General features: G+C 43.6%; 1 protein-coding gene across 4 annotated transcripts in view; it reads left to right on the top strand.

Annotated features, from left to right (window-relative positions):
* The first annotated feature begins 2,148 nt into the window (after positions 1-2,148).
* JADE3 (jade family PHD finger 3) overlaps positions 2,149-16,980 on the top strand; it is a 149,348-nt gene continuing 134,516 nt past the window's right edge. Inside the window, exons 1-2 of one of the 4 annotated variants that reach the window (XM_037992904.2) lie at positions 2,149-2,210; positions 14,796-14,883. The gene's annotated coding sequence lies outside the window, so the exon portion shown is untranslated. Of the gene's footprint in view, positions 2,211-2,289; positions 2,590-14,795; positions 14,884-16,980 lie in introns of those variants that run through there. The other 3 variants (XM_037992903.2, XM_007991497.3, XM_007991496.3) reach the window with 3 other exon arrangements.

The following is a 16,980-nucleotide window of genomic DNA, read 5'->3' as shown; positions in this document are numbered from 1 at the left end:
TTCTATTCTTAACAGGCAAACATTGGAAACAACTCAAATGACCTTCAATGCATGAATAAACAAACTGTCTAGTATAGACATCCATACTAGAGACTACTACTCAGTAATAAAAAGCAACAAATCATTGAGACATGCAACAAACTTGGGTGCATCTCAAGAAAATTATGCTAAGTGAAGAAAAGCTGATTTCAAAAGGTATTATTCCATTTATGTAATATTCTTGAAATGACAAATTTATAGAGATGGAGAACATGTTAGGGGTTGCCAGAAATTAGAGCAGGAGAAAGCGGTGACTGTGACTACAAAGTGTAGCAGGAGGAATCTTTGTGGTGGAGAAAAAGTTGATTGTGGTGATTACACAAATTTAAAGTGTTAAAATTGCACAGAACTATATACACAAACTCAGAAATCAGTGCATGAAAAATTGATGAAATCTGGAACAAGTCTGTAGATTGTATTAATGTTAATATCTATATTGTATTATAGTTATCTATAACCGTTGGGGGAAACTGGGCGAAGGGTACATGGGACCACTCTGTACATTTTTCTTTTTACAACTTCTGGTGAATCTATAATTATTTTTAAATAAGTATAATAAAGTGAGATAAGTCTGAAAGACTACGAATATTTTAGAACTCACACATTTCCGTATTATGGAATATAACTAGATCTTTGACATGGAAAACAGACAAAATACAAAAGAGCCTACATTATTGTTCATCCTAGAAATGTAAATGAAAATAGCCCAGGACGGTAGCTCATGCCTGTAATCCTAGCACTTTGGAAGGCCCAGGCAGGCAGATAGCTTGAGCTTAGGAGTTCAAGACCAGGCTGAGCAACATGGTGAAACTCTTCCTCTACCAAATAAATAAATAAATAAATAAATAAATAAATAAATAAATAAATCGGGCCATGGTGGCATGTGCCTGTAGTCCCAGCTACTTGGGAGGCTGAGGTGGGAGAATCACTTGAGCCTGGGAGGTGGAGGTTGCAGGGAACCAAGAGATCTCGCCACTGCATTCTAGCCTGGGTGACAGGGAGCCAAGAGGTTGCAGTGAGTCAAGATCGAGGCACTGCATTCTGCATTCCAGCCTGGCGACAGAGCGAGACCCTGACTCAAAAAAAAAAAAGAAAGAAAGAAAGAAAGAAAAAGAAAGAAAGAAAAGGAAAAGAAAAAAGAAAGAGAATGAGTATGAGTTCATCATAGTTGCATATAGTACATTTCCAAACCCAGAGAGGTAAGCCAAAAAGGTTTGTTGCTTAAACATCTATATTAGGATTCAACCAAAGGATCAGAACCAGTAGGAAATTATATATATACACACACACATATACATATATATATATACACACACACACACACACACCCACGGCGTCCAACCCGCCAGAAGAACGCGTGGTGGGAATATATGTATATACACTCCCTGTTCATTCATTTCTTCGAAGCTATTGTCTTAGACGATTGTGGTGGTGGCTAAGTAAATCCAAAACCTGTAGGGCATGCAGTCAGGAAGGGAAGATCAGGAGAAGGCTAGAACCAATGGGCACCGGCCAAAGGTGTCATCCATAGGGGAAATTCTTTCTCTAACGTACTGAGCACCCTCAGCCCTGATTGAAAGGCTTTCCAACTGATTCCTTCAGGCCCACCTAGATTATCCAGGATTATCTCCCTAACTTTAAGTCAACTGATTAGGAGCTTTAATTACATCAGCAAAATACCTCCAGAGCAACACCTGGATTGACATTCTATCAAATAACTGTGGGCTGTAGCCTAACCAGTGGACACATCGAAAAAGCCACACAACATCACAAACCACCTGTGCTGGCAACTGACTAAATGAATTCTGTTAATAGCCACTTTGGCTTTATTATTACAGGTAATTCAAGCACAAGCGACATAAATCAATAACGGCCACCGAGTTGATGTATGAGAGTCCCACTTTGGAACTTCAGAGTTGGAAGGGGCCATGAAAAGCTTAGTCCGTATTTCAACACAGCCGAGGCATCCGCACCTCGTCCTCTCTAGCGCTCGGCGGGGCTGGGGCGTCTCGGGCAGTGGCGCACCCAGCTGGACGGGAGGGGAGCCCACCTGGAACGCGGCGCCGCGGGTGCGGGAGCGGCGAGTGGGCGGGGCGTCGAGGCGGCGGGTAGCGACGGCGCCCAGCCCGCCAGAAGAACGCGCGGCGGGCAGACGGCTGGGAGCGGCTCCGGTAGGGCGAGCGCGGCCGGCGGTGGGTGGGAGGAGAGGTTGGGGGAGGAAGGAAAGGGAAGAGGCGGAGCGTGGGAGCGCACAGTGTCAGGAATACAATAGTGCTCCGCGCCGCCTCAGCCGCCGCCGCCGCCCAACCGCCTGCCCAGCGCTGAGGCCTGACGGGCCGGGCGGACGAGGGCCGAGGGCGGGAGCTGAGGCGCGGGGGGCGGCCCCGGCGGGGGGCGGGGGCGAGGAGGGGATTAAGGGGCAGGTGCGAGGGAGGGAAGAGAAGAAAGCGAGCGGTTAGGGGGGCGGTTACCACTCCGACCGGACTCACCCGGCACATTGCCGGGCCGCGGCGTGGAGCCGGGCAGGAGCCGCGAGCCAGCTGCGCGAAGGTAGGCGCCGCGGAGGCCGGACCCGGCGCAGGCGAGGTTGGGGGCGTCGCGCCGGGTGGGCGGCGGGAGCGGCGGCCTCTGGGAGTGGAAGCGGGCGGCGCGGAGCGCACAGTCCCGGCCCGGCCTCGCCGCGCTCCGGGTCGCTCCGGTTCCACATCGTGGTCGCCTCCGGCGTCCCCGGCGCCTTGGGGCCGAGAGTGTGTGTGGGCTGAGGTAAAGTGCCTAGTGGCCCCTCTGCCGGCCCGGGCAGTGCTTGGTGGCCCGGGCGGGGGGCGGGGGCGGACGCGCGAGCTCGGCTGCAGCTCCCGGCTACACCGGGCAGGAATTGAGCGCCATAACTGTTGCGGCTCTTTCCTCCGGTGCCCCCTCCTGGCGCCCCCTCCTCCGTCCCTGCCCTTTGCCTGGCTTCGGGGCTGACGGGGCCAGACCCGTGGCGGGAGGACCTGCTCTGTCGACCGCCAGGGGTCGGATGCTCCAGGGAGCGAGGGCGCGCCCTGGCTGTTTAGATGTTGGGGGGCGGAAAGAACCGAGTGCCTGGAGAGGGAAGAACGGGTGGTGCTGGGTGCGGCGAGGCACCCCGGGGAGCTCGGGTGCCCACCCGGCGGGAGCGAGAGCGCGGGCGCCCGGCGGGTCGGCGAACTTTCCCTCCCGCTGGCGGCATTGTTCGAACTGCGGGTCCGTGGCCGCCGAGCGTCGGGCGGTCCCGGGGTGGGAAAATCGTGAGGGCTTTGCTAGTCTTTCGGAGAAATTTTCCCACCGCTGAGCACGGCAAAGTTAACTTTTCTCCAGCTTTCGAGTTCGTTTCATTCCCTCCGCCCCGAGGGCCGTAGTTTGTTTTTGTTTTGTTTTCTTTTTTGGTTTTTTGTTTGTTTGGTTTTTTTAAATAGCCTTCAGTCTTTTTCTCCCGCTTTTCAGAGCAGAGCCAGTGCTTCGGTGGAGTCTAGCTTTAAATTGCACAGAGCAGCCTGCGTTTGTTATTTGTGAGGAGTGGGTGGCGGGATCTGGAGTGAGTGACCACAATGGTGGTATGTGGAGGCATGTTTCAAAGTTTTTATCGCTGTGCAGCCCTGGGACATATGTAGCTACTAGGGATTTGGCAAGAAACTTGTTTGGCCGCTTCTCCGACTTTGAGTTGCAAGGAAATCCATGGCCTCAGATGTGCGCGAGTTGTTTTGTGAGTGTGTGTGCCGTGAGGTGCGTTTCTCTCTGAAGCTGAGGATGAGATTCCCCCCTCCTGCCCTCTGATTGTGTAAGAAGTCAGAAACCGTGTTGAAGGTGATTCCAGTGGTGGCCTGGAGGGAAAGGCGACCTCATTCCCTGTGTTCAGTCTGATAAAGTGAACTGCTGCTCTCTAAATTTGGGAAGTAATGAAAAATAATTTAGGTAAAAACTGGTTGCACAACGTCTTTGCTTAGTTTAAACAACCCGCAATCCACTTTCCCAGACCAATTCTCCTCTTAAATACTTTCCCTTTGGCCACTTCTTGTCAGCCTAGGTCTGGGAGGGGGAAAGAGTAGGGCTGAGAGAGGAGTCGGTCTGAACAAAGCATTGTGTTTTTATTTAGTTTAATACTTCCAAAACATCTGTAGACAATGGGAATGTGGGTCCCGGCCTTCGTACCCTTTGAGTAGTGTGGTTCTCATGCTTTTGTAGCATCATGTGCTTAGTCTTCGCATAAGTGAGAATAGATTTTTTTTTCTTTTTTGTTTAACCTAGAAGTATTCTACCTCCATATCATTTTCTCTTTCATTTAAAGTGAGCTCTGAGCTTAAATACTTGAACTGTAAAAGGATAATACCCTCTCTTCAAGGATTACCTGAGATCTTTGAGAAGTGTTTCAGTGCCCAGCGTGTATTCAACTCTCAATCGATGTTAGTCACCGTCATGGCCACCTTTTCTCCAGTTGTGCTCTTCTTTACGCTTTTGTTTGCTAGAGAATAGCTTTTAACCCAATATTGTTGCCTTGCATTTTCTGTCCAGTCAATTCTGGAGTACTCAGGGGTGCAAGGCTGGCTCTAGAATTCACACTTTCTCTCTCCCCCCTTCTCTGAGTCATGTTGCTTGCCCTCAGCAATGCGATGTGAATCTGGTCACAGGTAGAAAAAAGTAGAGAAAGGCTTCCCACTCCTCCCTGAAGTGTTGTGACCCACCTTCAGGCCCGTAGGGGAGATTCCCAGGAGCAGGACAGGTGATGGTGTAGGGCTGGCATCATAGCTAAGAAGTATGGATTGGTGAAAGTTAAAGAAGAAAGGGTGTTGAAGACTTGTAGGTTTTGTATGATTCTCTCCTTTAATAATGCTTGTCTTTTCCCTCTCTTGTGTTCCACCAACCATAACAACCCAGTTTTTCCCCCTAACCTACACAAAGCTGTATCTTCTTTCTGCCCACTACTTTGAGGTCTGGCTGGAACTAGGCAAGTATTTTGGAGGAGGTGGGGGAGGTAGGAGGCATCAGGTGTTGATGAAGACATGGCGTTAGAGGGCTCTTACAAGCCTTGATCAGAGTTGTAGAGAGCCAGTCCAAAAATGAAGTTGAACATTATCATGGGACATAATGCACCCATCTCCTTGTTGAGCTTACACAAAATAGGAGCTGAGAAGACAGAGGTAATATGCTGTCTTACATTAAGAAAATCTCTCATTGAGGTATAATTTACTATGATCTTGACTTGCCCCACAATATAGGTGAGAAGTGAGTGTTAGGTGACACCTGTCTGGCACTCTCCTAACGTGGGGACACTTTAATGGCTCACAAGTTTCTGCGGTTCCAGTTACATTGGCTGGGAAAGCTGAAGCATTGTGGTTTGAATGGTGGGGAGGATCTAGGATGAATGGATAGAAGTGATTAAAGGATAAATGGTTACTAGCAAGTAAGTGATCATTACAGACCAAATAACTATGACTTTGAGTTTTCTGTTTTCTGGAATCTTTGTGACTCCCCCATGGTTATTTTTGCCTTGTTCCTGTAGGTTTTTTTCATAGACAATAGCAGCAAAGTTCTTACCATTAGAACTGCCTCTGTGCTTTTCTTGGGAGAAAGTAAGAGAAAAAGGGTCTTGGGAAAAACTTGCCTGATTTCATAGCTAGGCTTGTGAAAAGGAAGGTGATAACTCAGAAGGCAACCAACTGAATAAAGGACCTAGTGTGGGAAAATAGTATTAGGGCTTTGACCAATAGGAGACACCTATGAGTTCATCAGTACTTTTCAAGCAGCAAATAATTTAATCTTTGCCACAACCCAGGAACCATGGCTGTGCCCTGCTACCCAAGGAGCTCCTTTTCACTTGGTATTGGCTGCTGGGCAAGGAAACCCGAGCCTAGAATGTGTTTTTTTGTTTGTTTGTTTTGTGTGTTTGTTTTTTTGAGACACATGACAAGAAAATAGGACACCAGCATGGCCAATACACTAGACTTTGTGTGTTGAAATCTTCTGGGACACATTCTTCTTTAGATTTTAAAAACTTATTTTGATAATTACAAAATGTTACAAGAATAGTTCAAAGAACTCACTATATTCTCAATTATTAACAGTTTGCTCTCATTTGCTTTATCACTTGCTCTTTTTGTTTCTCTTTCCAAACCATTTGTTAGTAATCACTGAGATTTATTATTTGTTCTTTCTTTCAAGCCATTTGTTAGTCATCACCGAGAGATTGGTACTTATCAAGGGCATCCTGTCCTAAACAGTGGCTCAGTTGCAGCCACTGGGTATAGCAGAACAGTGTTGGTGAGGCAGGGTCCCAGAGGTAGAGCAAAGTCTACCTACAGCTATGAAGCACACAGTTTGTAAACTCTGTAGAATCTCTAGGGCTAGATATAGAAATCATTATCAATTGTAAAAGTGGTTAAGATAAACCCCACTTTTCTCACCATTCTTGTCAAGTTTGTTCTTAACTATGCCAAACTTTAATATTGTTAATGAAAATTCACTCCACTCCCCAACTTTGCAACAATAATATATTCTCCAAGATTTTCATTTAATTCATTCAGCAAACATGTATTGAATACCTTCTGTTTGCTAGGGGTATAAGAGGTGAAAGATAGTCATCCCCTTTACAGCTCAACTTCGAATGGAAAGGAATTAAGTCATCTTCTCACAGTCAGGGGGAAGAGTGCTCTGCTGAAGGGGTTCACAGGGAGTGATGGGAGCACCATCCTGGTTAAGGATCTGAGGAGTAGATCTCTGGGAGTCATTTGAGATGGATGTAACTATGAAGATCTATCTTCTCCGAGGCCTGCTCTTAGATGACAAGGTTCGTGAGTTAGGGAAGCCTTTGGTGTCATATACCCAGCACAGGCTGTGAGGTCAGGCCAACTTGGATTCAAATCTTAGCTCTACCACTTGCTCTTGGCCAGTTACTTAACTTCTCTGTGCCTCAGTTTCTTTGTCAAACCATATCTCTGAGGGTGGTAGTGAGAATTAATCGATGCTTTGTAAACATTCATTTCATCTTACTCTACAAAAATGCAATATATGGGGAAATTGCCTGAAAAGTAATAGGTATTAAGGTGGGATCCAAGCTGGGGAGGGGGGTGTGTTTCTATTTTTTTCAACAAATAAATATCTAATTGCACTAAGAGCTATGATGGACATTATCATATAGGATAATAACAATAACAGCAGCAATTATTTCTTAAACATTTCCTGTGTGCCGAGTACTGTGCTAAGTGCTTAACTAACAGAGGATCTCTCTCTCTGAGGTGTGAGACTCAGAAAGGTGAAGCAAAGGTAACTTGCCCAAGGTCACGCAGCAAGTATAAGGTAGAATGTCCCTGTGAGGGAGACCAGCATGGTGCCCTGAGCCTTGAGAATGAGCAGGAATAAGCAAGGTAAAAGTTAGAGAGAAGGGATTGCCAGGCAGGGGTAGCAGCAGGTGTTGTGAGGGCACTGAGGTGGGAGAGAGAGATATGGAAAGGATCCACAGAGGTTTGTCTAGGAACTGGGGTAAGAGAGATGAGGTGGGCAGGGAAAGATTGACAGGGCCTTACAGGACCTCATTAAGGAGCTTGTGTTTTATTCCAAGTACAATGGGAGGTGTTTCTCTCTCTCTCTCTCTCTCTCTCTCTCTCTCTCTCTCTCTCTCTCTGGAGGTCTCTCTATCTCTCTCTCTCTCTCTAATTGGAGGTCCCTCTCTCTCTCTCTCTCTCTCTCTCTCATCCAGAGAAGCATATAGCGAGGCCTAAACAAAAATGGTTTAAGAAAGTCATTTCCCCTTCAGTGTCCCACCTTGCAATCCAATAGAGGCAATGTCCCCAGACCAAATGTGTAGGTCTTAAACAGTTTTTATTGACTGCCATTAACATGGCTAAAAAGAGTTTCTATGATGCTGGAAGAAGTTGGTCCTTCAGAATGCTTCTAGAAGGAGGTTTAATTAGGCTCATATAGCTGATGCTTTTTAGGCTGCATTAAGGGAGCTCTTTCAGCTCTCACTGATCCCTGTCACATGGGGAAAAAGTAGAATTGAGAGAAAACGTAATTCCTGGAAACCTGAGTAGTTGTTCAGTGTTAGAAATGGAACTGTCGAGTATAAGACTTTGGTTTAAATATATCATGATAAAGATACTTCAGTGACTAAATGGAAATTTTTTTTATGTTTTTTGTTTTTTGCATGTGTGTGCCATCTGTGATGGCAGACAGCACATTTGTTAGAATCTGGGAAGACTTAAGTATTTTTTCAATACTTATATATTTATTTATTCTCATCCAGGTACTGGAAGTTTTTCTGTTTGAAACTATTTCTTATCTACAGAGTAAACTTCACAGGAGGAAAACCAGTGTTCTGTTTCCCTTCCCATAAGTACTAGGCCACAAACATATTTACTTTTAAGTAGCCTGTGTCAATTAGCTTTTTGGGGGAGGGTGGTTAGCTGGTGGCTAGATGATCTGGGATAGCCTTACTCACACATCTGTTGGTTGGCAGGCTGGTTGGTCTAGGAGGCCCTAAGCTGGGATGGTTCATCTCCACTCTATGTGGTCTGCCCTCCAGCTGGCTAGTCTGGACTTACTAACATGGTAGTCTTGAAGTCACAGAGTAGCAACTGAGAGTAAGCACCAGTACACAAGCACTTTTCAAATGTTTGCTGTGTCACATTTGCTATTGTCCCATAAGCTAAAGCATGGACGTGCTTCTGTGGCCAAGCCCAGAGTCATTGTGGGAGGTGACCATTCAAAGGTGTGGATACAGAGAGATGTGAAAAAATTGGGGACCATTACTGCAATAATTCATAATAATTAGCAGTGAATGTAAGCTCTTAACCTTTGATAAATCTTATTAAACACCCATTTCTGAATGTAGTGTATTCTAGAGACTAAATAATGTGATTATGCCATTGGTAACACCTCTTCCACCGAGTGTGGAATGGAGTGATGGTTTTTCTAGGAAGAAGCCGACGGGAGACAGTGTGGTTTTGGACATAGATATTCTTGTGAGTGGCTTAACTGCTTTCTGATCTTGCGTGGCTATTATTCAAAGGAGTCCCTAGATTTTCTCAACCTTCCATTCAAGCATTATCACGAAAACCCTAGTGTATTAGACTCTGCTAGGTTTTGTGGTCAAGCAAAAAGACTGTTACTTGGGAACCACGACCACTTAAGAGATGAAAGAAACATTTGCAGTCTTTCCTTGGAACCTTTATGTGATTTATAATTTGTACCTAAGAGAGGAAATCCTTATTTGAGCATTGGTAATAAGGACAAGGGATTCTCTGTAGATGTGTTTTAATTGGGCAAGATTTAAAAATCTTCCTGTGGTTGCAGTGAAAAATCCAGCATTGCACTGTGAAGTGAGTGGCCAGGAATTTCCAATTTGGGGCATCAGCCTTTGACCTTTGCTTGTGAAGATCTCAGAAGTAACACTTTCCACATAACTGAAATAGGCTTTACAACAGCTTGTAGCCTGAAATATATTACATGAAAATGCAACTGGACCCTAGGAAGTATGTGTGGGAAACTATACAAGGCTCATTTTGCGTGTCTTAAGAGATGTACATTCCTCCAGAAAATTGCCTGGTGATAGAATCTTAGCTTTTCTTCTTTCCTCCTAGGATAAAAATTAAAAATTAAAAATCTCTGACATTTTAAAAGTCAGTGACTTGAAAGAGCAGTCAGAATTTATAAACACACACATCATTAGATCCCGCAAACACTTCCAGGAATTTATTCAACAAATATTTGCATATTAATTGGAGTATTGCTTGTAGTAGCAAAAGATTGGTAATATCCTAAGGGTCAATCAAGAATATTGAAGACACTGATAGTTTTGGAGCATGCATGACCAAGCAGGTAGAGGGTGAGAGGGAGACGTTTCAGTACATAAACTTTTATATATGTGTTTTGAATTTTAAGCAATGTGAATATATTTTCTTATTTTAAAAGTTAAATACATTTTTTTTAAAGAGATGATATATAGTGATGTGAACTTCCATAGACTTCTATCCAAGGTGACCTGATCAGAGCTATTCCTGTTCAAAAAAAATCTAACCACTTTTTCCCCCTAGAAATGCCTCACAATAGTGTACTTCTGAATTTTAAACTATAATTCTGCCTTTTCCAGAATGTCACATGAGTGGAATCATACAATATATAGCCTTTTTTAATTCTTGCTTTTAGTGGATTCATCCATATTATGTGAATGAATAACCTGTTCCTTTTCATTACTGAATGCTATTCCATTGTATGGATATACCACAGTTTGTTCATTCACCTGTTGAAGGACAACTTGGTTGTTACCAGTTTCTTGGTGGTTATGAATAGAGCTGTGGTAAACATTAGTGTACAGATAGATCTCTGTGTGGACGTAAGTTTGCGGTTTATTGGGGTAAATACGTAGGAATGGGATTAGTGGATTTTTCTTTGACAGAAGTTACCAAACTGTGTTCCAAAGTGGTTCTACCGTTTTATATTCGCTCCTGCCATGAATGTGAAGTATGTATTGAGGTTCATATTCCACATATGGATGTCTAGTTGTCCCAGCACCACTTGTTGAAAAGACTATCCTTTCTCCATTGAATTGCCTTTGCATATGTATCAAAAATCAGTTGGCTATGCTTCTGTGGATCTATTTCTGGGCTCTCTGTTGCATTGATCAATGTAACTATCATTTCTCCATTAACACACAGTCTTGATTATTATAGCTTTATAATAAGCCTAGAAATCAGGTAATATGAGTACTCTGGCTTTTTACAATTTTTCTCTCAGGGTATGCTTAAGTTAATTTTTAAAAAAAATTTTATAGAAACAGGGTCTCACTGTATTGGCCAGGCTGGTCTCAAACTCCTGGTCTTAAGCAGTCCTCCCACCTTGGCCTCCCAAAGTGCTGAGATTATAGGCATGAGCCACTACGTCTGGCCTTTTTTGCTTGTTAAGAGACAGGGTCTTGCTCTGTTACCTAGGCTAGAGTGCAGTGGCCCTATCATAGCTCACTGCAGCCTTGAACTCCTGGGCTCAAGTGATCCTCCTGTCTCAGCCTCTTGAGTAGATGGGGCTATGGGCACATGCCACTATGCCCGGCTATTTTAAAATATTTTTTGTGCAGAGATAAGGTCTTGCTATGTTTCCCGGGCTGGTCTTGAACTCCTGCCTCAAGTGATCCTCCTGCTTTGGCCTCCCAAAGTGGTGTAATTATAGGTGCGAGCCACCACACCTGGCCTGGCTTTTTTCTTTTTCAGAATTGTAGTGGTGAGAGAGGACATCCTTAACTTGTTCCAATCTTGGAAAGCATTCCATCTCTCACCATCAAGTATGATGTTGTAGGATTTTTTTAAAAAAATATACTGTGTTGTGCAGAAAAGAGTTAACATAGCAGGCCTGAGGCTGCTATCTTTAGAAGGCCAATGTGCATGATTGGCCCTTAGCTGGTGTTTGGGAAATTGGCTTTTCAAATGTTTAATAAGACTGTATTCTACCTTCATTTATTCCTTTTCCAATGCTCTTAATTTCTTTATGGTAATCCAGGTTTCCTACCTTGATCACAGTCTTTCTGCTTAAAGAATTCCCTTTAACCTATCTTTTGAGGGCAGATCTGCTGGCAGTAAATTCTCTGTTTTTGGTTGTTTGAGAAAGTTTTCATTTTTCTTCACTTTTGAAAGGACACTTTCGTGGGTTGACAGGTTTTTTTCCTCTTTCAACATAGTACTCCACCATTGCCTGGCTTACATAGTTTCTGAGAAGAAGGCTGCTGTAATTCTTTTTTTTTTTTTTTTTAATACCTTAAGTTCTGGGATACATGCACAGAACGTGTAGGTATACACATGCCATGGTGGCCCACTGCACCCATCAACCCATTACCCACTTCAGGCACCTCTCCCAATTCTATCCCTCCCCCAGTCCCACACCCCCCTGACAGATCCCAGTGTGTGATGCTCCCCTCCCTGCGTCCATATGTTCCCATTGTTCAACTCTCCCACCCAAGAGTGAGAACATGTGGTGTTTGGCTCTCTGTTCCCACGTTAGTTTGAGGCTGCTGTAATTCTTATCCTTGTTCCTCCATAGTTAATGTGTCATTTTTCCTCTGACTACTTTGAAGGTTTTCTTTTTGTCTTTGGTTTTCAGCAACTTGAATATGATATGCCTAACTGTGGCTTTTAAAATTTTTTCATTTTTATCCTGCTTTGTGTTCTCTGAACTTTATTATATCTGTGGTTTGTTGTCTGTCACTAATTTTGGAAAGTTCTCAGCCATTATTTCTTCAAATAATTCTTCTATCCTGTTCTTTTTTCTCTCTCTCTCTCTCTGGGATTCCAATTACAAGTGTATTATATTGTTTGTTATTACCCCACAGTTCTTGAATGCTCTTCAATATTTTCATTAATTTGTCTCTTTTTAATTTTTATTGACTGATCAATAAGCTTGGTCTTCAAGCTCACTGATTCTTTCCTTGGCTGTGTCAAGTCTACTGTTGAGCCCATTGTTTTTCTTGCTGTTTTTTTTTTTAATTTCTAGCATTTCCCTTTGATTCATTCTTACAGTTTCTATCTCTTTGCTGAAATTATCTGTCTGGTCTTGCATATTGTCTATTTTTTATGTTAGAGTCTTTAAGATATTAATCATAGTTCTTTTAAGTTTTGTTTCTGATAATCTCAACATCTGCTTTTACTGAGTCTGGATTTAATAATTCCTTTGTCACTTGGAGTGTTTTCTTGCCTTTTGTTACGCCTCCCAAATATGCCAAAAGCTGAACGTGGGCAGTGCTTAGGTTAATATTTGATATGTTTGGAGAAGAACATATTTATGGGGATTTATGTTAATCTGGTCAGGAGTTGGCCTGCGTTTTTTTGTTTTTGTGTTTTTGCTTTTGAGACAGAGTCTCGCTCTGTCACCCAGGCTGGAGTGCAGTGGCATGATCATACCTCACTGCAGCCTTGACCTCCTGGGCTCAAGCGATCCTCCCATCTCAGGCTCCTAAGTAGTTGGGACTATAGGTGTGCTCCACCATGTCCAGCTAATTTTTAAGATCTTTTGTAGAGATGGGGTTTCACCATGTTGTCCAGACTAGGTCTGGAACTCCTCGGTTCAAGTGCCTTGACCTCTCAAAGTGCTGGAATTACAAGTGTGAGCCACCGTGCCCAGCAAGAGTTGACCTGTTTGATATCGGATTGGTTTTGTTTTGCTATGGGTACCAGAGATTTCTTTTCTTTTCTCTCTCTCTCTCTTTTTTTTTCTTTTTTCTTTTTTTTTTTTTTTTTGTTTGTTTGTTTTTTGAGACAGGGTCTTGCTCTGTCACCCAAGCTGGAGTACAGTGACGCGATCATGGCTCACTGCAGCCTCAACCTCTCAACCTTCTGGGCTCAAGCAGTCCTCCAGCCTCAGCCTTCTGAGTATCTGGGACCACAGTGCGTGCTAGCTACCATGCCCAGCTAATTTTTAATTTTTTTTTTTTTTTTTTTGTAGGGATGAAGTTTCCCTATGTTGCCCAGTGTGGTCTTGAATTTCTAGGTTCAAGCGATCCTCCTGCCTTGGCCTCCCAGAGTGCTGAGATTACAGGCATGAGCCACTGTGCTCCACCAGGCACCAGAGATTTCTGATTTCTCTAGTGATACATTCATTTTGACTCTTGCTTTGCTTTGGGTTTTTACTCTGTGCTGCTTCCCAAGAGCTATCTTTAACAGCTCTCCCAGTTGTATTCTATTGTTCTTAACCATGGAGCTGGTTTGCCAGGTTGTAGTTAGTAGGAGAGGAGGGAGTTCTCTGATGATCTGATTAAACATTACTGGGACAGGTACTAGAGCCTGGGTCTTGAGTGTGTCCTTGGCAAGATTTCCTTTTCCTCCTCCTGCACTGAAGCTTCTTTTTCTTTTCCCCATGTTCCTTTATCCTAGCTGCAGTGGGTATCCACCAGTGTTCTCCAGCCATGGGTTTCATGTCCTTCCCCCTGAAGACCAAGCCTTTTTATTCTGTACTGGGGATAAAGGAATCTGGGTAGGTTTCACAGTGGGTGCTGTTTTCCTCAGCCAGCCAGCCAGCACCATGGTGGGCGCTTTCTCTGAGATTTTTCCCTGATCTTCCCTGTGAGAGCCTGGTGGAATTCCTGTAGGAAAAGCTTGTAAGAGTGTAGCAACCTCTTACAAGCTTGACACTCTCATGCCAGCTCATACTCTGGTCTCCAGTAATTTGTCAGAACTTCTAGTTTGGTCTTCCTACAAGTTTATATGCTCGGATCCTGTGTCTCCCTGCGGGTATGTGTCTTTCCATATATTGAGATTGTGGGATAGTGGTTTGTCCTAGGACCTCAGTTCTGTCATATGTCAAAGAAAAGTAATTGCTTTTCAGTTTGTCTAGCATTTTTCTTGTTGTGAGAATGGAGATGATAGCATCCTAGTGCTTTATATCCAAGCTGAAACCTGAAAGTTTTAATCTGTATAAATGTCTAATGCAGTGCATGGTACATAGAAACTCAGTACAGGTTAGTTTTCCTTTATTTTTATTTTTCTTACTCTCTTGAATTTTATGGTTTTATGGCTAGGGAGCCAGGAATAATTGATTCTAGTTTGGTTTCTCCCTGTTTTAGGCTTAAAAAGCCTCTATCCCACTTAAACATTATATGTTTGTCTTGCTCTCTTCCAAAATTCAATGTATGCCTGTAGTTTTTTAATATGTCATTAGCACTCAGTAATTTGCATCACTCAAAATTAGAGCATGATTTTTTCTATTTAGATTATAGATTTTGTTAGTGACCATGTTTTTGTCATTTTTGTTCTCCACATTGCCAGGTGCCGTTCGCTTCTGCAGACATTTGTTGAGTGCCCACTGTGCTATGAGTGAGGCGCTAGGTATTGAGTAGAGTACAAACCTGACTTGGTAAGTGGAATAACCAAGGGGTCCCCAAGGGCAGTGGAAACTCCATGGAGGGAAGGATATTGCAACTTGTACAATATCTCCATTTCAATCTAGAAGGGTTTAATTCTTTTAAGAACTCTATTTTTATACTAATGATACATGAATGCATCCTAGCAAAAAAATTGAAAAATTGTAGAAAGAGCCACGGTTGTCCTTGACATCCTCATCCTATCACATTCTCCTTCCCAGGGTTAATTTTGATTACTATTTCTGTTTTACTGTACAAATTGCTATGTGAAATAAGCCATCTAATAACTTAGTAAAATACTTTTATTTTTAAGGGAATAAGCTTTCAAATTTATTTAACTTTTAAGGAATGCTTATTTAAAGAGATGACTATTATCATTCAGTGGGGATGTGTGGCATGATAATAGTTCTTTGTTTTACTTTATAGTATAGCTATTTTAATTTTTAAATCCTATTGTTAGTGGTCAGTGGAAATGTTGTAGTAAATGGGAAACACAGAAATTAGTAGTAACTAAAAAGATGACCTATTGGCCAGGCGCGGCGGCTCGGGTCTGTAATCCCAGCACTTTGGGAGGCCGAGGCAGGTGGATCGCAAGGTCAGGAGATTGAGACTATCCTGGCTAACACGGTGAAACCCCATCTCTACTAAAAATACAAAAATAATTAGCCGGGTGTGGTGGCGGGTGCCTGTAGTCCCAGCTGCTTGGGAGGCTGAGGCAGGAGAATGGCGTGAACCCGGGAGGCAGAGCTTGCAGTGAGCCGAGATCGCTTCACTGCACTCCAGCCTGGACGACAGAGCAAGTCTCTGTCTCCAAAAAAAAAAAAAAAATGACCTATTGACTTTTTTTTTTTTTTTTTGAGAGTCAGTGTCTTACTCCATCACCCGGGCTGGAGTGCACTGGTGGTATCATAGCTAACTGCAGTCTCAAACTTCTGGGCTCAAGTAATCTTCCCACCTCAGTTTCCTGAGTAGCTAGGACTACAGGTGTACACCACCACGCCCAGCTAATTTTATTTCTTTTTTTTTTTTTTTTTTTTTTTTTTTTAAGAGATGGGACCTTACCGTGTTGCCCAGGCTGGTCTTGAACTCCTGGGCTCAAGTGATCCTCCTGCCTCAGCTTCCCAAAGTGCTAGGATTATAGGCCTGAGGCACTGCACCTGTCCTATTGACTTAAAAAAATTATACAGTAGGATGGACTTTGGGGTTGTTTATGGTTCTATGGATTTTTTTGGTTTTGTTTTTGTTTTTGAAACGGAGTCTTGCTCTGTCGCCCAGGCTGGAGTGCAGTGGCGTGATCTCGGCTCACTACAAGCTCCGCCTCCTGGGTTCATGCCATTCTCCTACCTCAGCCTCCCAAGTAGCTGGGACTATAGGCACCTGCCACCACGCCCAGTTAATTTTTTGTATTTTTTAGTAGAGACGGGGTTTCACTGTGTTAACCAGGATGGTCTTGATCTCCTGACCTCGTGATCCACCTGCCTCGGCCTCCCAAAGTGCTGGGATTACAGGCGTGAGCCACTGCTCCTGGCCAATTTTTTTTTTTTTTTTTTTTAAGACAGGGTGTCGCTTTGTTGCCCAAGCTGGAGTGTCACAGTTGCTGCTTACTGTAGCCTTGAACTCCTGGGCTCAAGCAGTCCTCCTACCTTAGCCTCCTGAGTAGCTAGGTCTACAGGCAGGCATCACCACACCCAGCTAATTTTTTAGTTTTTTTTAGAGACGAGGTCTCACTATATTGCCCGGGCTAGTCTTGAAACTGGGCTCAAGTGATCCTCCCAAAGTGCTGGCATTGTGAGCGTGAGCCACCACGCCTGACCCGGTTCTGTGGACTTTTAACACATATATAGATCAGTGCAACCACCACCACAATCACGGTGCAGAACAGTTCTATTACCCCAAAAAATTCCTTTATGCTGACTCTTTAGTCATACCCTGTTTCCATCCTAAACTCTGGCAGCCACTGATCTTTGTTCTATCACTACAGTTTTGTTATTTTGAGAATATCACATAAATGGAGTCAAACTGTAATCTTTTGAATCTCATTTTCCTCTCTCAGGGTAATGCTTTTGAGATTCATCCAAGTTGTGTATATC

The sequence above is a fragment of the Chlorocebus sabaeus genome, chromosome X (assembly GCF_047675955.1).
Source record: "Chlorocebus sabaeus isolate Y175 chromosome X, mChlSab1.0.hap1, whole genome shotgun sequence".
Classification (NCBI taxonomy): Eukaryota; Metazoa; Chordata; class Mammalia; order Primates; family Cercopithecidae; genus Chlorocebus; species Chlorocebus sabaeus.
The sequence above is the reverse complement of the archived record's forward strand: the minus strand, read 5'-3'. Positions and strand labels throughout refer to the sequence as shown.